General features: G+C 42.3%; 1 protein-coding gene across 6 annotated transcripts in view; it reads right to left on the reverse strand.

The window, feature by feature from the left end:
* Window positions 1-25,938, reverse strand: part of AFF1 (AF4/FMR2 family member 1) — a 199,797-nt gene that overhangs the window by 118,580 nt on the left and 55,279 nt on the right. The window contains exon 1 of one of the 6 annotated variants that reach the window (XM_045570922.1): window positions 17,290-17,567. The exons of the other annotated variants lie outside the window; for them this stretch is intronic. The gene's annotated coding sequence lies outside the window, so the exon portion shown is untranslated. Of the gene's footprint in view, window positions 1-17,289; window positions 17,568-25,938 lie in introns of those variants that run through there. 6 annotated transcript variants of the gene reach the window in all.

Below are 25,938 nucleotides of genomic sequence, written 5' to 3' on the forward strand. Positions count from 1 at the left end.
TATACAGTGCTTAGCCCAGTGCCTGGCACATAGTAGTGTTCAATAACTTTGAGTGCTGGCAAAGCAGCACCGCATAGGTTTCTACCTGCCTCCCTGTTCTTTCTGGGCTTCCCGCACCCATCTGCTCCCCAAGGAAAAAGTCAGATAATCAATACAGTACAATGGTTCCCTAGAGGTTAACAGCAAATGGAACAGGGTAAGGGACCAGCAGGAGAAAGGAGAATCCAAGGACAGGAGGAGAAGTGCGGTGTCCTGCAGCGGAGGCAATGCTGTATTTGCAATTCATACTGAAAAGGAAGAGGCAGTAGGATGTCTGTTTCATTCCAAAGTGAGTTTCTCATAAGGAAGCAGCATCCTGAAGGAGGCTTATCCAGGAAGGTTCCACCCACATACAACTTCCTTTCCCCCGAGTTACAAGTACACCACAGCTCCATTAAGCTGCACCGCCTCTCCCAGTTTCTCATGTGCACCCAAGTGCAGGGGGGAAGAAGGCACTCCCCAGTGCTGGGCATTAGGAAACACACCTTCACATTTCTCCTGCACACTTCTTCATCCTGAGGGGAATTTCACACATTCCATGTTTCCCTACTCTCCTTCCCTTTTCCTGTTTCAGTCACAGTGCAGTTAAAAAGCAGATGCAACACACACTCATGTTCCACTTTCTCCATCCATCCTTTTCTCCATTAGTAAACCAAGGAGCACTGATTCTGTGTTATATATACTAGAGGCCCAGTGCATAAAAATTTGTGCACTTGGGTTGGGAGGGAGGGTCCCTCAACCCTGCCTACCTCCTCACAGTTCAGAAACTCTCAGGGGATGTCCTACTGAAGCCTCTGGGGGGAGGCGATTAGGGGAAGGCGCCACCCCCATCACCCAGCTGCTGCTGCCACTGGCGGCTGCCACAGCTGCCCAGCCCTCAGTCCTCACAGCCACTGTGGTGTTTTCATCAACAGGCACTCTACTCCCTTCACCACGAAAAAAATGACAACTTTCTTTAGGCATTTCAAGATGTCTCTTTTATAGAATATTTTTTCTTTCTTCCTTTCTTCCCTTTCCTTTCCTTTCCTTCCTTCCTTCCTTCCTTCCTTCCTTCCTTCCTTCCTTCCTTCCTTCTTTCTTTTCTCTCTCTCTCTCTCTCTCTCTCTCTCTCTCTCTCTCTCTCTCTCTCTCTCTCTCAACTGAGGATATTTTCCCATTGATTTTTAGAGTGTGGAAGAGAGAGGGAAAGACAAAGTGAAACATCAATGTGAGAGGGGCACATTGATTAGTTGCCTTCTGCATGAGCTCCTGATCTGGGCCCAGGTCAGGGAGGGCCCTGCAACCTAGATACGTGCCCTTGATCAGAATTGAACCGGGACCCTGTGGTCTGCAGGCTGAGGCTCTATCCACTGAGCCATACCGGCTAGGGCAGGATATGACATTTCTTAGCCCCTCCAGCAGCAGACCTCTGTTTTTTCCTACAGGAGTGAGGTGGAAAAACCCTAGATCACCTGCTTGGATTCTTATTACCCAAATTACCAAGAATGCCGCAAGTGGCTTACTGTGCATTAGCCAATGAGTGGTCAGAAAAGGTGTTTCCCGTGGAGCTCACGTGCAGAGGCAGGACTTCTGGTGTGCCATCGCTGCCAGCCCCACTGCTTTGTCCAGAAGACGTATGGTCTAATTAACATATTACCCTTTTACTAGTATAGACTAGAGGCCTGGTGCACAAAATTCATGCATAGGGGGGTGGGGAGGGGGGTCCTCAGCACAGCCTGCACCCTCTCACAATCCAGGACCACTGGCTCCTAACTGCTCACCTGTCTGCCTGATCATCCCTAACTGCCTCTGCCTGCCTGATCACCCCTAACTGCTTTTGCCTCATTATTATCCTAAAGCAGTGTTTCCCAAACTTCTCTCATGATGAGAATTGTATACTTAACTTAGTTGCTGAGCACTAAGTTAAATATACAATTTTACCTATATGTTCCCAAAAATTCTAGTTTAGCACTTCTTAGTTGGGATTCAGGAATTTGTATTTTAACAACTCCACCAGGTGATTCTCATCATGAGAGAAGTTTGTGAAACACTGTCCTAAAGGATTGACATTTTGACAAAAGAGGGAAGAACCATTCTGGGCCACACTAGGCCCATTAGGCCACACTAAACCATTCTGAATGGTTTAGTGTGGCCTAAACTTCACTAAAGTGGTGAAGTTTAGGCCACACTAAATGTCTTCTTAGTGTGGCCTAAACTTCACCACTTTCATTGCTGCTTCTGCAAAATATTTTCTGGGCTCCAACCCATTTTTGGGAAGAACAACAGTAATTAGTAAGTAGGAAACCATCTAAGCTTTTTTATTTTATTCCAATACCTACAGAAATAATCACCCACGCTTATTAGCTCAACTATGAAAACCGTGAAAAAATCATATTTTAAAAATTCAGTAATGTTTCCCTCAAATATACTGTATGAATAATTTCAGTAGCTCTTGCTGTCCTACAGTTTGGGCACAATTTTTAAAAGAATTCTATTTTAAAAAGTATCTAAATACACAATTGTCAAAAAATCTGTTATTTCCTTATCATTTTTTAAAAACAAAACTGATAGCAAAAACAAAAAAGGATGCAATTTTTCACCAGTTAATTTTAAATTAATTATTTAAAAGCACAATTAAAGATAATGATTTCAGTCTGCATGTATGATTCTAACTTGCCCTACTGAGGCAATGTTTGGGTTCTGGGTATGTACATATATACCTGTATGTGTGAACAGAAAATAAAAAATCCTGGGGGTTTCCAATTATTAGAAGTTTGTGGGTTATACTAATTCTTAAACTATGATAGTTTTATGAGTAAATATGAGTGAGTGAAGCTCATAAATAGGGTGTTCAGTGGTTTTCATAACCAGTATCAAGAACAGACCATTATATGGCTCCTAGCACAATCTATAATAATACAAGTGTAATATGCTAATTAGACCGAACAACCGACCTTCCAGATGAAGCCGTAGCTGCAGAGCCAAGGCAGAGGCCGTTAGGGCAATCAGGCACAAAGACCAGTGGTTAGGAGCCAGCGGTCCCAGATTGCAAGAGGAATCCCAGATTGAGAGAGGGTGCAGGCCTTGCTGAGGGATCCCTCCCCGTCCTTCACTCCATGCACAAATTTCATGCACTGGGCCGCTAGTGTATAAAATAAAACCTTGATCACTCAATATCAACTGGGTATTTTTCACTTTAAAAAATGTCTTCTTAGTGTGGCATTTTTACACATAAAAGATCTGAAAGCTCTGTTACTCCTCAAATTTAAAACAGAATGACCACCTCAAAGATCACAACAGCCCAAAGTAATCCGACCTCAATCACTTATGAAACATACACAAAGAATGACCCAATTATGTGAAAATATTAAATGTGTAAAAAGCTGAAAAGGAACAAGAAGAAAATATTTGGTCAAATTGAGATTAATTAAGATGGTTGGTTCTCTTTCATTTGAATTACAATTAACTTTAATATATTGTTGCTCTTGCTTTACTAAACTACAAACAGTTTTTAAAGAGCCTAAATTATATCCATTATGGTTAAGAGAAAGTGACTGAAGAAAAAGTCTCCTAGAAAGTGAGATACCATCCACAGTAATACAAAGACTACAGAATGTTCCTCTGCCCAAAGCCAGATGTAAATCGCCTACAGAAATATGATTACACTCATGTCAATAATACACTCAACTATGACAAGAGCAAGTGCATGTTTTCACTTCATGATGGAGAAACTGAGGCAAACAGGATTTCCCAAATGTCTCCAAGATAAATGAGTGTGTCTGCTATGATTCAGGAGTCGCTGACACTCTAACTTACTGTTTTCCATTCCATGAAAATCTACAAAGTACACAGTAATCCTGCTTAAATCTTTAACACTTCTGAAAAACAGGATGAGGTTTGTAAGTTTGTTAGGAAGTTATCCTATTAAAATGCAACTAGCTCTTAACAAAATACTCAAGTTGATCTTGAAAAATATACCTGAGAAAATACCCATGAATCTAAAAGCACAACCAACTGGTAAAGGAGGAAGATTAGCTCTGTCACTTATTAAAACACATTAATGGCTAGTTTTTAGGGAAAGAGGGAGAATTCTGAAACCTTTCCCTCACTCTTAAACCAAAAAATAAAAATTCCATATGGATAAAAGATTTGAAGATATCTTTTTTTTTTTTAAATCACCTACAAAAAAAAAAAAAACAAAAAAAAAAAAAAACAGAACAAAAAACAAAAACCACCAACCTTTTGGAACAATACCTAATTCAGGAAGCGGCAATTTTAAAATAAAGATATAGTCCTAGTTGGTTTGGCTCAGTGGATAGAGCGTCAATTCAGAGTCTAAGATCCCAAGTTCAATTCCAGTCAAGGGCACATGCCTAGGTTGCAGGCTCCATCCCAGTAGGGGGTATGCAGGTGGCAGCCAATCAATGATTCTCTCTCATCATTGATATTTCTATCTCTCTCTCCCTTCCTCTCTGAAATCAATCAATCAATATATGTATTGTATATAATAAAGATATAACAATTATGAATACTTATGCATAAACACATTGCATCAACGTTCATAAAGCAAAAACTTCAGAAGATTCTAGAAGAAACAGAAACTTAATTTTATGAGGCATTTATCCACCTCTCAGTACACGACAGAATGGACAAATACAGAAAAAATGTAATATAGGTCTAACATAGAAATGCACATGTAACTCTACCCTGAAAACTTTCTTTTGTATGTTCACATTAAAGTCATAAAAATTATATACCTTATGTCACAAAAGGTATATAACCAAAGACATTTATTTGATAATAACTGTAGAACAGAGGCTCAAAGAAATGAAATGATGATGAATGCAGTCGCTGAGCATTGATCAAATGCGCTGCGATGCCCGCAGAGATGAGACCTTTCAGTTCCTGTAGGACTAGTTTGTTGTGATCATGGTTTTGTGTTTTGTTTTGTTTTTTTCAAGAAACCACAGAATCCCTTGAGAAAAGGTCCTTAAACCACCTGCTACTTCCTGAAATGTCCAAGGTAGAAGATTATCCCTTTTCTCTTTCTAAAAACACTAAAATAACACCACCTTCTACTGCGTTTTCACGTTTAATTATCCTCAGGGATAACTTCATTCCTGGGCTTTGTCTAAACCTAACGCATGTACTAAGTTATTTCTGCAAGATCTGTTTTTGTGGAGATGGAGGCCATATTTCACCCTGCTTCCCCAAAACAGTCTTTCACATGTGGAAAAGGGTGCTTGGTAAATTAACCGTGGTGTTTAACAGCCAAGCTAAATATCCTCCTTACTGTCTACCTTCACTCACTTCCTTATGACTATACTCACAGAGTGGACAATCTCTAATTCTATCACCTCCCTTACTTAATGGCTTCCAAACTAAGAAAAATGTTCCCTCACATTTCCACTCCCTTCACTTGTTTACAGTTATGCACCAATTAAGGCTAACTTCTAGAAAATAGAGTCACATAATTATCTAACCATTACGCTGTACCACTAAAATGAATACAAAATAATACTGAATGTAAACTGTAATAGAAAAAAAAAAGAAAATATAGTCTTTATTTTAAAAGTTCAAGTTATACTGTTATGGAACTCATTTTTGCCTTCTTAAAATAAAGAACAAAGGTGAGTTTTGATAGAATTAAACCACAAAACCAATTAAATTTTTAATTATGAAGAACTGCCATACGATGGTTATTTCCTAAAATCTGTTTTGCCCTCTTAAAATATCATCCTTGCCCTATCCAGTTTGACTCAGTGGATAGAGCATCGACCTGTAGACTAAAGGGTCCAGGGTTCAATTCCGGTCAAGGGCACATGCCCAGGTTGCAGGCTTGATCCCCAGTAGGGGCATGAAGGAGGCAGCCAATCAATGATACTCTCTCATGATTGATGTTTCTCTCTCTCCCCCCCTCTCCCTTCCTCTCTGAAATCAATAAAAATATATATCTTAAAAAAATATGTCATTCTTCCCACTTCTTTCCATGTTTATCCTGAAAGGATAACCAATCCTCTGACATGTGACTTGTCCGCCTCAGGTCAGCTTCCTCAGAGGTCCTCATGGCCCACTGAGACCAAGTTCCTCACATCTATTCTCCCTCACAAATCCCCAATTTGTTGTCAGAGCACTTAACACAAGTGTCAGTTGTTTTCTTGACCAGTTTGTTTGCTCATTTTCTGTCTGCCTCCCTTACCCCCATCCCCCCACCCCCAAACCATGAGCTCCTCTTCTCGTGGGGAGGAAGACACTATCTTAACCAACTTAGAAACCTATAGGCACTGTGGCTGGCTAGCTCTTAACAGGCAGGGAGGCATTATTCAATACATGACATGGGTAGCTAATATTAAATGCACTGTTCATGCCTGAGTTTGCCATGGTAATGCTGATATAATCTTTACGTAGGTGAGTTAATACCCAGAAGTAGGGAATTGCAATGACATGCCATAATGCACCGAGGCCAAAGCTGCAGCATGCTGGGCAGCAGGGAGATGAGACATCTAACCAAGGCCTCAGAGCTTTTCTGCAAATAGCAACAAAGTGTGAAAAGATCCTTTGCTTTCACTACCATTACTTGTGCACCCAAAGACAATTTCAAAGCACTTCATAAACTAATTCTGCTCATAAAATAGGTCTGCCTTTCCCTGAAGCTCCGAAGCACACCACCAACTGAGGGCACATGCACAGCGCCTTCCCCGGCAGGACCCAAGTTTTAATGATAATTTCCAGAAGCTTCACTTAGATAACAACGTATCTTCGAATGTGAGGTTGTAGTGAATGAGAACAGCTAATTTTGTCCTAAATGTTTTTATTCAAAAGCACACTGAAATAATTTCTAGGGCCATTTAGCAGTTATGAAATAAAGTGTTAATATTTACTAATATATTTTTGCTATCTAAGGGATTTATGTGTTATAGGTTGGGACTTTTGTTTGCTATTTTGACAACAGTATGATTGTCATACTTCAAATTTTAATTGGGTTTTCTTTAAACATTCTTTGATATATGTTTCTTCTTCAAAAAGCTTAACCAACTTCAGAAATACCATAGAAGGTATTTTATGAAGAAAAAATTTGTGTTTTTAAGTCATATATAAATTTAAAACATCGCTTTTTTTTTTTTTTTTAATTCTCACCTGAGAATATGTCTATTGATTTTAAAGAGAGAGGAAGGGAGAGAGAGAAACATCAGTGTGAGTGAGACATAGATATGTTGCCTCCCATATGCACTCCAACTGGGGATCAAACCTGCAACCTAGGTATGTGACCTGACTGGGAATCCAACCCGCAACCCTTTGTGTACAAAACAATGCTCCAAACAACTGAGCCACCTCGCTGGTGGCTCACATTTTTAATAATCAAATACAAAATTGATCAGATCTCGGAAGCACTACTTCCACAGCCCAGCTGGGTATGAAGATAGTAAATATCTTACAAGTAGTTGATTTAATTAGGCCAGTTTAAACAGTGGGCATATACCTTGAGTAGCCAGATTATTATGATCTCTGAACGCCTAATAATCTGGTCACTCAGTGTATTTTTTATCTCAAATGGGTACCAAAAGCATTCTAGACTTTTGCTGGAAATCAACCACCTATTTGCCCTGAGCTTTCTATCAAAGGGGAAAACTGATCAGGTGCACGATTTATAGTATCTTTGATATCAAATAAATGAGGTACTCAAGAAAAGTACACTGAGTGGCCAGATTATTATACGTTCAGAGACCATAATAATCTGGCCACTCAGTGTAGTTTGGAAAGCAGTTTGGTGGTTTCAAAAGCTAAGCATAAAAATATCATAGAACCCAGCAATTCCACCCCTAGATTATCTAACCAAGAGGAAAGAAAACATGTCTACACAAAGACTTACATGTTCATAGCAGCTATTATAATGCACACCCACTCCCAAAAAAAAAAAACCCGCTGGAAACAACCGGTCTATCCCATCTAGACAATGAAATACTTTCCAGCAATTGAAAGGACATAGCCACTGACACATGCTATGCCACAGATGAAACTCAAAAAGTCATGCAAGAAACCACAAGATTCCATGTGTGTGAAGTGCTCACAAAAGGCAAGTTTACGCACTGACAGAAAGTAGGTCAGTAGCAGCATGCGGCTGGGAACAGGGATTACCTAAAAAATCGGCATGGGGGATCTTACTGGTGGGACAAAATGTTCTAAAACTGGTTTATGGTTATGGCTGCATCACTCAGTAAATAAAAAATCACTGAACTATACACTTGAAATGGGTGACTTTTCTGACTTGTAAAATATACCTCCAAGCTGTCAAAAAAGAAAACAACCTGGGCTGGGAAGAAACATTCATAAAAATAAGAAATAACATAAAAGATCTGGGTGACAGTAAAGCTATCTACTCCCCACTCCCAACACAAGACGGGGGTCACTTACCACGCTACCAAAGAGGCCAAGGAGGGGTGCAGCTCCTACGTTTTAAAAATAATGGAGAACACCATACGTTAGGGGTGTCACCACAGAATACGGGTGATCCCATGAAGAAGCCATATCTTATTGTAGGCTTATTATGAGAATGGTCATGATATTTTTTTTTAACCTACAAATTAAACTCTGCAGTAAAGTAAACTCAATGATTTTCACTTTATCCTGAGAAAAACATGACTGCTAAAATAAGAAAAAGATGAAAGCCTTTGTGTAAGAAAATGCCCATCATGAGGGTTAAAAACAAAACAAAACAACCAACAGTCTATCAATATTATTGGCAAAATAATGTGATCATCAAATTCAACCATTTAAAACTTCCAATCTAGAATTTGTTTGTTTGTTTTGTCTTCTGGGCACAATCCCATTTAAAAACTATGTTTGAATTGCCCTAAAACCAAGTGACATGACAAGCAGCCAATACTAATCTCCTTGTTCTTCCCCATATTTCAGGTAGTATAACTTCATTTTGAAACAAATGTAACATACTGGGTTTCATTTCGTTTTTTCATTAAGCCAATACTAGGAAATGCTGCTGCCTAATTTTTTCCATGTGGTACAAACTTTTATTTACACAGCTTTTTTAAGTGGAGAGTTAGCACAAGCATGGTCTAATTCTAAAGGAGACTGAGGGGGAAAGTGATACAGGCCATAAAATAACAGAAAAACATAATTCCTAAAAGTGTAATTGCTTGGTCAAGGTTACTAGAAAACATAAATAAATAAAATGACAGCGTTAGGTCTGTGTTGCTGGCCAGCCTTTGTACCGATAAATATCCATTTTTAGTGAATTTTAAAAGTTATTTCGAATGTAGCATATTAAAAGTAAAGAAATAAAACAGCATATTAACTCAGTAAGAGGTTCTGTTTTCCTTTAAATTAGCAATTTTCAACCTTTTCATCGTATGGCACACATAAACTAATTACTAAAATTTTGCACCACACCAAAAAAATATTTTTACCAATCTGACCAAAAAAAAAAAAAGGATATAATTTTGATTCATTCACATGGGACAGCTAGTGCTGTGTTGGCAACTGTCAATTTTTTATTTGGCAATCTAAGTAAAAAGAGGTCAGTGCCCCTGACTAAATAATCGGGTATTGCATGTGTTTTTTTTTAATTGCATTCAAATTGGCAAAAGTTTTTTTTTTAATCTTTATTGTTGAAAGTATTACACATGTTCCACTTTTTCCCCCACTGACCTCTTATCTAGCCCGCCCTCGCCCCCACCTCAGCAGGCATTCAATATTTAAAAAATTATTGTGGCACACCAGTTTAAAATTGTTGCTTTATATGATTTTTTAAAGATCATAATACCTTGGACTCAAAAGTTTATCAGTATTTTTGGTAGTAGAGCTACTAACTTACTAGATAAGGGCACCTTACTTAGAAATGTCTACAGCTAGGAGACTCAAGTCAACTCTGCAAAGCTGAGTAGAATACAGATTTCATACTTTGCACAAAACAATGGGAACTGGTAAATTTTATACTACTTTCCACATCCAGAGTAAATCAGATACACCTGTATTTTTAAAGCAAAGACTGGGGGGAGGGGAGAGAAGCAATTTAACAAGTTATCCAGATGTACATTATCCAAGACAAAAGTCACGTGACAGTCTCAGGCTCTGTCACAGCCGCACAAACATGTGCACCAAATCAAAATTTAATTACACTGCACAACAGAGTTTGTGAATTGTGCTTCATATTTTTTTTTTGACTGTTCTGCTTTTGACAGGACAGTTTCCTGAAGGAAAGTTCCAAGAACTGAAGTTACAACGCCCACATACCAGAAAGTGTTTCCTGAATTTTGTTACAGGAACCGACATCTGCTATAATTTTAACATTTACTTCCCAGTAGGAATCCCATTTAAAAACTTTTGTTGAATATTATTTGTTCAACAACAGTACTTCAAACACACACAAACACACACACACAAAGCAAACAAAAGAGCAAACTTTCATTTCAGTTGCATGAAGTTTAGCTATAACTGACCAATGCACAGTTATAGCTTTTCCCTGGGAACAAAACCAACTGCCACCTGACGGACTGGGGGAGGGGAGCTGGTTTTGGGAGGGAGCCCAAAGAGGACAGGATAGAGTACATGAACTACCCAGGTCCTTGAGCAGAAACAGGTCATAAGAGAGTGCTGCACGATTAAACATTGGGCATTATTTCTCCATACCTTCTTTCTCCTTCTAGTTTTTTAACTGTCAGTACAGTTGGTCATTTTAACTTACAGTTTGTAATTGACACATAAATTTCTAGAGGTAGATCTCTGCCTTCACCTTCATGTCTATTTCAACAAAACCAAATGTAAGCGCACTGCACGATATATACTGTAATTTACATATGTCTCTCAAACACACCCCATTTCACAGGGTGGCACACAGGCTTTGCCTCAGGGCCAGTGGGCTCCACCCAAGCTCCGCCCTGACCTGTCCATCAGAATCTTGGGGTTGGAGTGAGGGGGAGACCAGGCTATGTTAACAAGCACACGTGATGATCCTTAAGTCTAATAGACTTTGAATTTAAGATGACCGCACTGCTCCTTAAAATATTAGTTTACTTTTGTTTAACTGGCCGTCCATTGCTTTCCAGTAGTAAGCAATACTGGAAAGAAGGGCTATATTCTTTTGGATAAAGTAAGGGTAAGCTACTGACTCAAGAGCCATATCCTTAGCTCTGCCAGCCCACCCGAACAAAGGATCACATAGCCCATAGACCTCCAAGTGGTCGCCATCCTGAGCCATGTAGAGGAGGAACACCTCTTTGTACTTTCAGAATGTGGTGCCCTTTGGAAATATTGTAGAAGACAATTTAGGTGTCAATAGAAATACAGCATACTTCCCCCTTTCTGTTTGCTTCAGTTCCCTTTCACAAGATTTCACTTGGGATTCCTTCTTAATATATTAAAACTGACATCAAATTACTGCTTTGAGGAAGTGTCTTACGAATCTGATAGGAGTTCAATCTGATTAAATTAAAAGCAAAAGCCAATAAACCAACACAAGAAAAAAAAGACATCCACCATACTTTCAGAATATTGAGTCTGTTGGCTGTGTGGCCATAGGGATAAGCTTTAGCTCACTGTGAATAGGTAAAGAGAAAAGTATGCACACAGGAAGAATTCTCAACACTGATCACCGTCAAGACACAAAAAGTCAAAACTCCGCACCTGATGATTTTAAAGTTAATTTTTACTTCTGGGTTTCTAGGGCATTACCTCCAAAAGCTATAAATCTTATTCTTTCCCACTAAGGTCTAAAGTTACATTTCATGTGATATTTGAGCAAGACATTACTGTGCATTCTACTTGCTGTAATTATTTTGAGCAAATGAATAAATGTTACGTTTATAATAAAATGAACTGAGAACACCCTGAAGCAGAGGTAAAATATTACAAGTTTAGCTTTCCCCCACCCTCCCAATAGGTAAAAAAGACAGGTAATTATTTAAACTGCAAAAGTCATGCACCCACTCTCTATCAATAAAATGTAAGTGAGCCACAAACAGAGATCATGACACCCAAGCTTGCTATGTTTGTAATTCTGAGCCAAGAAATCCTGTCCAGAGGTGCACACCACATTTCCAAGTAGAACAAAGGGAAAGTGAGACTGCACTGCTGCTAGCAGTCCTTCCTCACACCCAGGCCTGTCCTTTTTAGAAGACAGGAAATTTTGGAATTAAGTATATGTGCCAACCTTGGGAAATGAACAAAATGGAGAAATTTGCTAAAAGAAAACTAGGGTTGTATATTTAGAAGCAAGCAAGTTGTCTATTGTTTTTCAAAGCAGGAATGAAGCTAACCTGCTTTCTAAGTCCTCCATTTTACAGCCATCAGGTAATACATAGGTTTGGATGCTCAAAACAAACAAATGTTAACACCAAGAGAAGTGAATAGATTACCGAGTATATTTGATATTCAAATTATTTAAATACAGCATTCACTAAATTCCATTTCCAAAAGTAACACAACCAGCCCTGGCTCTCTTGTGACTCGTTGGGCATTGTCCTGCCCCCTGAAAGGTTGATGTGTGACTCCAGGTCTGCAGCACCCTGTTAGGGGGTGCAGGAGACAGCTTATCTATTGATCAATGTGCTCTCTCCCTCTCTCTCCCCGCTTCCTCCCTCTCTCTCCCTCCCTTCCTTTTTTTCTCTCTAAAAAGTCAATAAACTACTAAAAAAAACTGTTTAAGATATAAAACCAGCTATTAATACCTTTTCATGGTCTAGTACCGTGGTCGGCAAACTGCGCCTCACGAGCCACATGCAGCTCTTTGGCCCCTTGAGTGTGGCTCTTCCACAAACCACCACGCCTGGGCGAGTCTATTTTGAAGAAGTGGCGTTAGAAGAAGTTTAAAAAATGTGGATCTCAAAAGAAATTTCAATCATTGTGCTGTTGACATTTGCCTCTGTTGTCTAATGAGTTTGCTGACCACTGGTCTAGTATATAGAATCTCCTAAATCTCTCGAGGAATCACTTGTGTTAATTTTGCCAATGAGCATCTCCATAAACCAGATGACTGAAAAAATGACTCAATCCTCCTTCCTGCCTTTATCATGGAAGGAGCTCTAGTCTGTGAGTCAGGAAGCTCAACTGAGTGCTCAGGATGAACCAGAAGGAAATCATTTAAAAGACCTGTCTGTGTTTCTCTTCTGTCAAGGACACTGTATACAATGGTGTCAGAAGGGGATAAATGAAACCATTCTGAGTCAAAATAGTGCATAAATTATTTCCCTCTTGAAATCAGTTCCTTGAATTGTACTTTCCAAAATACCACAGCAATCGTCTTTGATATTGCTCATATTTATTCAGAGCGTCTTTACTTTCAGGAATTTTCTTCCCTGGTATCAGTAATTCATAAATCAGGGGTGGGGGCAGAGGGCGGAGCAAAACTGGTTCTGTACCAGTTTAACAGCATTGCCTTTTCTGCAATAGCAAAATCTCCCTGACCAAAATAAAAAAAAGCCACCAAAAACCAGCTTCATACTAATCTTGGGAACAATCTGATTTTGCTTTATGTTTTTTTAAACTACATTAATAAAGTCAAATTCAACCAAACAATGGTGGGTGAGTTGATAAACCTAATTTTTTTTTTTTAATCCTCACCTAAGAAAAGATATGCTTACTGATTTTAGAAAGAGAGGGAGGAGAGGGACAGGAAGAGAGGGGTACAGAGTAAGAAGAGGAAGAGGGAGAGGGAGAGGATAGTGAGAGAAACATCAGTAGGTTGCCTCCTGTTTGTGCCTGTACATGGACTGAACCGAAACCTAGGTATGTACCCTTATTAGAAATCAAACCCACAACCTTTTTGGTATACAGGTCGATGCTCCAACCAACTAAGCCACCTGGCAGGGACAACCTAATTTCCTTTTGCTGTTAATGTGAAGGTGCTCTTTTGAGATGTTTTCAGTCACCAAATGCTATTCTCCTAAAGAAGTTAATCTCCCCCCCCTCCCACCCTCACATTTCTCACCCCAGGGTAGGGTGGGCCAGGGTGCCTCAGGTAGCACAAGGTGCATTTTAAAACCAGTGAATCCCTGAGGGTAGTCAAAGCATGTGTGTATTCCTTCCTAGAGGTCAGGAGTTGCTTCAATGAGGAGGTGAGCAGAGATGTGGAACCTCACAAAGCCCCTTCTGTTGTATCCATCGACAAACTCCTCAGTATAAAGCAAGCTAATCCTCACAGAACGAGACATCTACACACTGCTGGGATTCCATGCCCACCCCTACCCATCACAGGCTTGCTTAAAAGAGGGCATGCCAGACTGTGTACTCAATATGAGAACATAGTATCAGTGTGCTTGAAATCAGAATTTGGAAACAAAAGCCATAATCTGTAACTATTTCACAGTAGAGAAAGCAAGTTTGTTACAATTCCCACAAGGAAGTGTGGCCAAGTATCTGCTGTGCTTACAGGTTCCAGAGAAACACGTTAATCCAGAGTGAGGCACAGAGCACTCCAGCTGTAACTAATGTTGCATTTCTAAGTGAGTGCCTTTCCCCACACTCTTGAAAACTCAAACCCAATAGTCCATGTTTTCAAAAATACTGACCCAAATTCTAATCCTTAAAATGTAGGCAATTCACCTTCTACAGTAAGTCTTCGTTTCTAGAGAAGGAATTAACCACAAAGCAAAACAAAATTATCCATTTCCTACTCTTAAGTTTTAAAATGAGGAAGAGGAATATACAATCTCAATTTCTAAAAATTCACAAGCCAGGAAATACTTAACTAGGTAGGTCCCTCACTTTTCCGAAGTACTTCCAGCTTATGCGGGGGATACTCAGAAATGTGAGGTACTAATGTTTTGCTGACTATTGAAAAGGAATACACACGAAAAGTTAGTCATATACCACTCATCAGTAACAAATCAAGGATAGTACCTTACACCAATGCCAAATAATGAGAGAAAAGTGCCCGGGTCAGCTCTAGTCACTATCAGGGCTACAAAATTCAGTTTCGGCTAAGTTCCCACCTACCTCTTCCACTTAAAAAAAAAATCAAATTTAAACAGTGAGTGCACAATGAAACTACTGTGGTTAAAACAAACCAAACTATGAATCGTTGGGTCCAATGAGCCCAGTAATCTAAACTACTTGTTCCAAGAGCAAACAGATACAGTGGCACATGGGCAAGATTTTACTAGCTCAGATTCCATGTCATAGGTGATGGCTGTTTCACGTAGGGACTGCTCGGGGTCACCTGGCCCAGCGTTGGGGTTTCCCTGAAATCCACAAATATCTGCAACCTTCTCCACATACTCTCTCTTTGGTTCTCAAAGGTTACCCACTCTCCCTCAGAACTGCGTGCCTAAATGAGCTTGGCCCTCGTTCCAGATGTAAAGGAAGAAAATGGACCTTTACCGTTTGTGAGCTCTCCTGCCAGTGTGTGGGCTAAGGAAACGGCCCACATCATAGGCCTGTGGCTTTGTTCCTAGTTCAAGGGCATGTCTGAGAGCCAGGTAGAAGAGTGAAATATGGACAGTCCTCCCGTTTCAACTGCTGACAGGTTGAACCACCACACTAATAACTCAGGTTACATCTTGGAGCGAAGCACTTTCAGCAGAAATCGTTTTTTGGCAAGCCTTTATTGCACCGAGGCCGCTCTGCTCCCCTGTAACCCCTCACCTCAGCATTCCCGAGGCAGCCTGGAAAGTGAGCAAGCGCTCTACCTGTGTGACCTCGAGCAAGAAAGGCTGGCTGGGCCTCAGTTTCCTTAACTGACCTCGTGTGAACATAAAAGCCCTCGCCTTCTTAAGTGACCGAGGAGAGACAGAGGTAATCCAATTAAAGCCGTGGAGCCTGGCACACCGCGGCATCCAGCGTAGCCATTAAATCCGTTTATTCCTAATAAGTGTAAGGGCTGGGGCACTGAAATCACTCACACCTGAATTCAAATCCCAGCTCCAGATTATTGCACTGTTAAGAGAGCGGTTACCGAGTTTCTTAGATCAAAGTGTATCTTAACCGAAGATTTTGTGCCATGGACCCCTTTGGCAGTTAAATGTCAGGTGAATTTAGCAAAAATAAATATGCAACTTTGGTTTCCCATCCACGTTGCTCTCCTTAGCCCCAAGTTAAGAACTTCCTAGAGCAATCAATAAAATGGGGGCAGATTAACCACTGCATGAGAGGATTACACATGCAAAGCAGGTGGCGCCTAGGAGAGGCGCTCTGCCTAGAGCAGTTCTTTTTCTCCCTTGAAAGGTCCGGCTCTTACAGAATTTACTGAAGTCTCCCCTGACCCCAACTTCACCATCAACACCTCTATTTTCTCAGGGACCCACCCCACCTGGGTCTTTGGCAATGGAATGTGGGTTAGCCTTCTAAGATACCCCCCAAATCGCTGGACCACCAATATCCGCTGCAAGGGCCCTCTTGAATAGCTTACGCCTGTGACACCAAACTGCTTTCTAGTAAGTCTAAAGGTAAAAAAAAAAAACAAACAACAAACACATAAATACACCTAACTCCTGTGTCCTCGAGCAGCGCCAACTGCTGTCACAACTAAGAGGCGCTCCCACCACAGTCTGCCTCTCACCGCAGTCACTAACGCCTTGTCATCATCAGTCCCTAACGCTCCCGTTACAAAATGAGCTGAAAACCACGGAGAGCCGGAGCCTGGGGCTCCCCCCACAGCGTCCCCCCCCACACACACACCCCACACCCCACACCCCAACTGCTGCTCATTACCCTCCGCTCCCCCCGCCTCTGCCCGCTCAGCAGATTCAAGCTGCGCCGTTTTATGGGGAATTCGTACATTTTCGCAATAAAATTTCCAATCGCTCCCTAGGCAAATGCTTCCCCCCCCCCCTTTCCCTAACGCCTTCCCCCAAGATGGACTGTTTTTTACATTAATTGGTGCATACAACTCTACTCACGACACGAGAGGGGAATTAAAAAAAAAAAAACAAGAAAAAACCAAGAGAACCAAGGAAGGTGCACAAAGAAAGTAAACCATTTGGGGAACGGGGGGCAGACGCGTCCCATCGACTTCATGTCTCTGGCACTAACGCCGGTTTTGGGGAGAGGAGAGCCTGTTCCCTCGAATCCTCACTTGAATGCAAGCACCGGGACCTGCCTGGGATGTCCGCTGCCGTTTTTTCTTTCTGACAGTAACTAACGACCCCGGCACCGGGGAGGAGGAGAGGCGGAGGAGAGCGCGGTGACAAAGCTGCTCCCCCTTCCCGCCCCTCTCCCCCTCCGCGGCACCCCAACCCTCCTCCTCCCCCCGCAACCTGCCCCATCCCCGGGCACCACCACCGACAACACACCGGGGAAAAGTTTCTCCCGCGCCCGGCTCACCTGGACTGGGCTGCCATCCTTCAGTCGCTGGCGCTCAAGGTCTCCTGTCCATCAGCGCCCGCCCCCCGCGGCCCTGCAGCCCGCGCCGCGCTCACCATCGGCCGGCGCCGGCGGGGACGGCTCCCCTGCGCCGCGGCTCCCGGGTGCGGGCTGAGGACCTGCTCCGAGCCCGGCGTCCGCGGCTCAGCCTCCGGCTCCCAGCGCATTGGCTCGCACTAATCCTGATGGACATCCGGGCACTGGGGCCTCCGCGGGCCCACCCCACTCGGGCCGGGCCGGGGGGGGGGGGAGGAACACCGCGTCCGAATGCAAAGCAAGATCCCGCAGGGCTATTTCGTGGGGGGAGAAAAGGACACGAAAGGGGGTCCACGCCCAAAGCCCACCAGCTCCCACCCGACAGCATGAGACCTCGGCCAGGGTTGGATAGGAAAGGGGATCTTTGGGGCTCCGGGGAAGTTGTCCAGAGTTCGCGCGAACACCCCCCCTCCCCGTGAGCAAAGTTCAGATGGTACGGCCCTCCGCCTTAAATGGGCATGGCGCTCGGCCCGGGCGAGCCGGAGGCTGGGCTGCGCGGGCGGGCGGGGGCGCGGCTGCCTGGCTCAGCCCGGCCGCTGGCGGCGAGCCCCGCCTGCAGGCTCCGGGGCCGGTGTTCCTGCCAGGTTTAACAGAGTACAAACACGCCGCCGGAACAGAAGGTACCCGGCCGCTCGGAACTCCGGCTCCCATTGGAGTATTTGTGGAGCCCTGAGCCCCAGGAGACTGCAGGGAGCAAAGAATAAAAAAAACCACCGCGGTAAACCGTGCTCGCTACACTTTTGATCTCTGCAAACGATTGCAGCCAGGAAATGGGCAACTCACGCACACACTTGTTCGACTCCGCTCGCTTTCAGTTTTGATTTCATTTTATATGGAGACAAATATTTACAAAACTCCCTCTTTAAAAAAAAGCAAAAACAAAAACATGCAGATAGATTACAAAGGAAACGAACTCAATTTGGTTCTTGAAGTAATTCAGGGGCTGACATTTTCCAAAAATGACTGAGGATGCAAACGGACAGCAGAGTCAACTGTTATAAGAAATACAAACGAAATCGCGTCCTGGGCTGGGGAAGGCATTTAAATTTAAACTGTGCCTAAAGAAAAAGAAAAACTTCGTTGGGTAGAGACGGAGGGAGGGGACCACAGCATCACCAAGGAGCTGGAAATTCTTAAATGAATGCCTGTCCTGTGCACTCCCCACTCTAGCTAGAATCGTGACAGTTTCCAGGCTGTATTACTAAGAAGCCCTAGAATACAGACATGTTGATGTCTGGCACAAAAAAAACAAAAAAATTAAAATAAAAAAGCTGGGAAGCTGGGGGTGGGAGAAAGGCCCAAATCATCTCCCATGGTGGCTCTCAAAGTGTGATTAGTGGACTCTGGAGAGTCCCCACGACCTTCTCGGAGGTCAAAACTATTTTTAGAAAAACACAAAGGCATTATTTGTCTTTTCACTGTGCTGACATTTGCACTCACGGTGCAAAAGTAATTGTGGGGAAACGGCTGGCGCCTTAGCGCTAATCAAGGCAGCGGCAGCAAATGGGCCTGGTAGTCCCTGCCTTCTTCTTCACCGCACATTAGCAATAAAAAATGGAAGAGAAAAAAAAAAAAGAAAAAAAAAAACGCACACCAATTTCCTTCGCGAAAGCCCTTAAGGAAGCGAGCTGTAGGAATTACTACTTTATTAAATCTTGACCCTTGAGTCCAGGTCATTTTGATGTTCTTTGTGACAGAATGGGAAGTACACAGGAAGCACTCGGCTGCTGCGGAGTGGAGCACAATGGGGGTCTGGAAAAAAAGGCACTTGTGTGATTGAGTTGCAAGCTGCACTAGCTGCTTTCTCATGGACGACCATTTTCTCTTGAAATAACAATGGACAAAATGTGGGTACCCTGACTTGGATATATTGATTGGGCCGTCATTTTCTCAACAGTGAACAGAGTGAGTCTGTTTCTGAAAGGTAAACAACTGACAGTGTTTGTTGTCAACAACCAACTTTGAGCTTCCCAGCATTTTGGATAACTTCACATCTGCCACCCAATACTTAAAAGACTTTTCTGATGAGATAAGGACAATAATGAACGGGATTTTAGAAGGTCTGACTGACTTAGTATCCAATATTTCCTGAATGGTACAAAATCACTCATGAGTAAAAGATCCACTGAAAGTGCAAGACAGACCAATGGATTTTAATGTAGCAAAATGAAAAACAAAACAAAAATGCTCAGTGATATGATTTCAGATTCCACACTGCAACGAACCTCTCAGAAACAATGACTTGTGGTGGAGTTTGGGCATAGTATATAAAAAAGGGTATTTTCTCTGTAAGACTGAAGCTTCTTCATAGACTTTAACCAAAACACTGTTAAAACTGAATACAAAAACAGATATGAGATTCCCGCTGTCTTCTGGTAAACTAAACCGTAAAGATATTTGCATAAATGTAAAATAACACCCACTCCTCTTACTAATTTTTTCGATTTTGGAAATAAGTTGTTTTTTTTTTTTCCCAATGAATTTTGGGGTGCAAAATTATTCCATGTCATTTGCCAATATTCCCATGTCTCCCTCACCTCTCCACACTCATCATGGCTTCCCTTATATTATAGGTAATATTGTTATATTATAGCTATTACCATGAAACTTCTTAGCACCTAGATCAGCCTTAGCAAAAATGTGGTCAAATCACTTGGAACATTGTAAAAACATAAACTCCAGAACTACGGAATCAAAATCTGTATGGGGTGAGGTCTCAGGCATGTGTATTTTAACAAATTCCCCAGCCAATACTTGTGTGCTTATATGTGAACCACTTACTTAGATCATGTGTATTTAGAAAATGTTAAGAGCTTTTTGACTCAGTGTTGGTTCATAATCCCTCAGTCATTTTAAGGATCATGGTTAGAAGCTTTTATTTTCATTCCTAAGAGTTCTCTATTGAACAATAAAATACCACTGGGGATATATATATATATATATATATATATATATATATATTCTTTTGTAATAGTAGAAAGACAAACCCACCTTAAGAAAACAAAGTATATAAATTCAGATAAAAATCTCCTCCCAGAAATGTTCTGCTTGTCATTTCCCCCCATTTTTCTCTTGCTGTTCTAAATACCAAATAGGATCATTTATGCTTTAAACAAATTGATGTCAGACATATAAGTAAGCCGAAACAATATTCCATAATATAGCATTTACTCACAATTTTTCCATTTGCCACAAGCTAAAATGATAACACTGATATTTAATTTAAATATATATATATTTTATTGATTTTTTACAGAGAGGAAGGGAGAGAGATAGAGAGCTAGAAACATTGATGAGAGAGAAACGTTGACCAGTTGCCTCTTGCACACCCCCTACCGGGGATGTGCCCCCAACCAAGGTACATGCCCTTGACCAGAATCGAACCTGGGACCTTTCAGTCCTCAGACCGACGCTCTACCATTGAGCCAAACCGGTTTCGGCACAACACTGATATTTAAACTTAAATGTTTCCTCTGTGAGCTGTGTCCATTGTCCTGGACATTATTTAAATACTATGAAGAAGTGAAAGAATACAACAAATATTTACCCAAAAGGAAATTTGGAATGAACAGCAGATCAGGATTACAACTGAGATTCCCTGGCCTCTCCAGATCATCTGTAATGTAAATTAGTGAGGGTAATATGAAACAGAAGTGGGACTACACTAGATTTGCAATAAACCTAGAAATACTGGAGTAAGGGTAGGAGAAATTCTGTAACAGAATACTATATGTGGCTGAAGAACTACTGCGATACAACCATGGGCGCTGTTATTTCCACGTGTCTGAAAACACCATTGTACCCGACCCACAGACTTGTTCAGCAGGGACACTGAACAAAATGACATTCTTAACCTTTCGGTGGCATAGAATTCTTTGGCTTTCTGATAAAATCTGAGGATACAGGACCACATACAACATCTGTTATACTGTGATGTGGTTCATGATCCCTTTTAGCAAGGACCTGACGCTCTACACACTTGGGAAGACTTCCTGGGCCCTAGAGCATGCTCAGACTGGACCAACTAGTACATCCAATTTACCTGGGAAATAAAGAGTACGACCACCTGCCAATCTTCACTGCCCTTTTACAAAATTAGGATTATATTAGTCATTGCCCAGTCCAGTGAAGGCTTTCGAATGAAAATAATGGAAAGCTGTTATATAACAGCAAAACATCATCTACCTAACGAAATAAGTTTTTCTGTACAGTGAAAATGTGCTAATCAGCTCTACATTCCCTGAATTCATCAATCCTACAGTAACCAGGTATGCTAAAACCAAAAGAGGAAGGTATACAATTTCATAATTAGGGCAGAATTTATAAGAATTTAATAAATAGGGGAGAATTTAGAGTAGTCTACTATCTGAAATAGATTCTTGAATCACAAGAGTACCTTTTTATTAGTTCTTTAAAGATTTTTTTTGAAACTGATTTTTAGAGAGAGGGAAGAGAGAGAGAATCATGGATGTAAGAGCAGAACATCCATTGGCTGCCTCCTGCAGGCCCCCTACCAGGAATAGAGCCTGAAATCCAGGCATGGGCATGGGATTAGAACCTGCAACCTTTCCATGCACGAGACAATGCCCAACCAACTTAGCACATCAGCCAGAGCTTTATTCGCTCTTTACTAGTAAATCAATGAGCTTTATAAGTGACTTATACACATGTAGTGGCAACAATATATGTGGCATATGTAACACATTTTAAATACAATCACAAATGTGCACTAGATATTGTTATCTTAGAGTGAAAATAATATTTAAGTGCTCCATCATTTATTTGGCAAGATATATATAACAAGCGAGATATCTCGCTTGTCACTTCCGGTCATTTTTCTCTTGCTGTTCTAAATATCAAATATGATCATTTATGCTTTAAACAAATTGATGTCAGACATATAAGTAAGCCGAAACAATATTTCATAATATAGCATTATATATATATTGAATATTTTAATATAAGAGATGGAAGACAAAAATCTAGCACACCTTAATTATTGTTTAAAAATATGAACAGATTGTCCTAACGGGTTTGGCTCAGTGGATAAGAGCACCAGCCTGTGGACCAAAAGGTTCCAGGTTTGATTCCGGACAAGTGCATGTACCTTGATTGTGGGCACATCCCCAGTAGTGGGTGTGCAGGAGGCAGCTGATTGATGTTTCTCTCTCATCAATGTTTCTAACTCTCTCCCCCTCTCCCTTCCTCTCTATAAAAAAATCAATACAATATATATTTTTAAAAATATGAACAGTTTGCTCTTATCGGAACTATAAAATACCTCATTCAGTGTATACATTTGTACCGTGATGCTCATTCAATGAGTCTACTCTCTAGGAGCACTTTTGGTCTAAAATATACACAGGTCAAATCTGCTCACTAAGAATTGCTACTTCGTTTCAATGGAACGTTGTTTAATGAGGACACTACACAAATCACTTCACCAGGAGAAGGGTTCTCAAAGTTGCCACTAGGACCTGATCTCAAATAAATCAACCCCGGAAAAGGGAGGAGAGACAAAGGAGGAGAAACAGAGCAGTGCCCAGGGGAGAGGCCGCAGGGAAAACGGTGCAGAAAGCATCACTGAAAAGGAACCTGCTCCCCCTTCCCCTTCCGCTGTGACCCCAACACAAAGCAGTCCTGAGAGAGCTCTCTCCCTCCCCAGGCAATATTCCAGATCCACCCCCTCTCAGTCTTCTACCAGGGCCTTCAACATGGGGTACATGGAAAGTCTCCAGAAGTATGAGGACAAAGGTTTTAAGTAAATCTATGACCAGGTCTTTAATTTCCAAATCTCTTTCCTAAAACCAGGGTTTAGTATTTCCTTTCCCTTCCTTCTTGCCTTTCTCCCTTCATGAACAAGAAAGCAGGCCTCTCACCCATCCAAATCAATCTTAAGAGGGTACACTGCTCCCCGATATGAATACCTGTAAGGCCCCAAAGGAACAGTTCTACATGGGAGGAGGGTGCCTGCCTGAGCTCAAATCAGCAAATAGGAATAGACCTCCAGGTAACCCCATGCGGTACCTCCCTAGCTGTTCCAACTCACCCTCAGGTGGGAACGTATGCACAGGTGACTGGGGTCCCTCAGCCAGAGAACTGGACTTCTACGGGTTGCCCACAATTCTTGCTAAGTTTGACCGAGCATAAAATCATAGACAGAAGACAAACTTTTAAATGCATGAGTCACACGGTTTATTTACCAGAGTCCTGGTGGTTTCCAGAAGCTTTGGCAAGCCACCGGAAGATCCGCGCCGACAGACACACCCTTGAACAGGAACGATGCCGGCAGTGCTTCGGTCACAGTGGAGGCCTCAGAGGTTCGGCTCCCGGGCAGAGTGACAGCGGACTTGGGCAGAGCTTCGAACAGGAGCAGGAAGGGAGAGGAGGGTCACCATCAGTGGAGGAGCATCAGGTGCCTCTGACCGGTGCCTCCACGTCCTTTTCTTTTATGGCCCATTCTGGGCGGTCCCTCGGTCCTTCTGGGTGTCACCAATGGGTCTTCGGTGTGTCTTATCGGGGGTCTCACAGGCAGCCTCGCCTGGCACACTGCTACTTGTTTACAACTTCAGAGATTAACACATGTCAGGGGCGTTCACACACACTCAGGGTTACAACTTCAAAACAACTTCAAAATATGCACTCTAAGTTTCAAAATGGAGGGGGTTATGCTGAGTGTGATTCACACAAAATAAACACTTTCGATCAAGTTTAAATCACACAAATATAAATCACACTAATATAACTATAACACTAGCTATGAAATAAGATGGACAGGGCCGTCAGAAGTCAGATTTTCTCTGCTAGGTCTCATTTTAAGAATAAAGACTTGCGATTTTTCAACATTCTGTTGGGAGTGCACAAAGGTTTTAAAGCCTACTGCCCAGCTTGACCTCTTTCTTCACCTCTTTTCCTTTTTCTCTGCTTCTAGTCCAAATTTCTCCAAATCTCCCTCTACTGTGCACTGATAAAGCACCCCTCCTCCCCCTCCCAAGGACGCCCCCACCCAAAGACTTATTCCCAGCCTACAAACAAGCTCAAGTTCCCTCAACCCCTCATCCCAACACACACACATTCACACTCACACTCTCTCACACACACACCTTTTCAGACTTTTTATTTTGGAATACTTTTAGATTTACAGGAAAGTTGCAAAGAATTCCCCAGCCAGTTCCCCCATTGTCATATCTTACAATACCACTTGTCATTTGTCAAACTGAGAAATCAGCATAGGCTACTCCTGTGGACTAAACTCCGGACTTGATTCTGATTTCATTCGTTTCTCTGTTAATGTCCTCTTTCTGTTCCAAAGACTCAATCCAGGGCATCCCCACTGCCCTGGGTCTGTGACAGTTTCTCAGTCCCCTCTTCAAGCTTTGCACTCAGACCGGGTGTCCTGTAGAAGTGTCGCTCTAACTGGGCTTGTCCAATGTTTTTCCCTTCAAGAGAGGGAGGGGATTGTATTTCACCGCCTGTAGGGTGGTAGGCCTACCCATATTATTTAGAATTCTTGTGTAAAAAAGATTTTCCTCTCCGAGTATTCATTTAGTCAATCGCTATGGACGTGCAGGTATTTATTTTATATTTTGGGTTATAATCCAGTACTGCATGATGTATGTTGTTGCTCAGTTGTCCAGGCCTTGGCCATTGGGAGCTCTTTCAGGTTAGCTCCTTGTCCCTTTGACTTGCTCCCATTTTGTCACTGGCTTATCTTGTGAGCACTTCCTTACTTTCTGTACTACAAGGAGCTCCAGGCTCACCTTCTATTTTCTCTGCCCCACCCAGTTCTACCATCAGCCGTTTCCCCCAGTATCGGTCTCACCCAGTATCAATCTCCAGCTCCTTAAAAGCCATGCCTCAGGCTCCGTCAGCCATTCCAGCTGGACTTTCTCAACCAATGGCCTCCTCCCTTCCTAAGGCCAGTGACCACCTTCCTTGAAGCTCTCCTTTGTGCCCTTTCAGAATACCACTCTCATTAGGGAGCGGCCCACTTTATGTTATAATTCCTTCTGCTCACATGCACGGGATCCAATAGAAACGACCAGAAAACTTCCCTGTCCTCTCAGCCGACACCATGTCATAGGTCTTCAAACTACGGCCCTCGGGCCACATGCGGCCTGCAGAGGAGTCTGATCCGGCCCGCCAGGTTTTTTGGGCAGTGAGCGCAGCCGAGGTGTTACAGTAGGAATTAGTAGTTCATATAGTCCGGCCCTCCAGCCCTCTGAGGGACCGTGATCTGGCCCCCACTTTAAAAAGTTTGAGGACGCCTGTGACAGTACCATCACTGTGTCCCCAGGTGTCACTCCAGCCCAACCCAACTCCATGTCTATTCTTCTCAGCTGCCCCCAAACTCTTTCCTGGGTGTGAAAAGGCACTTGGGAAGTTGTATAAAATAAAGAAATTGGTGAAAAGTGCATCACACTAGAGAGGCCAAGGAAAAGCTATCATTCAGCCTGCACACCGCTCAGGTCCACAGGGTGGTTTCCCCAGAGGAGGGAGAGTATGTCTTCACCAAAGGCAGAATGGGAGGGGGTGAGGGTGGCACGGAGACACGAAAGCAGTTAATTGGACATC

Source organism: Pipistrellus kuhlii, unplaced genomic scaffold (assembly GCF_014108245.1).
Source record: "Pipistrellus kuhlii isolate mPipKuh1 unplaced genomic scaffold, mPipKuh1.p scaffold_m20_p_1, whole genome shotgun sequence".
Taxonomy (NCBI): Eukaryota; Metazoa; Chordata; class Mammalia; order Chiroptera; family Vespertilionidae; genus Pipistrellus; species Pipistrellus kuhlii.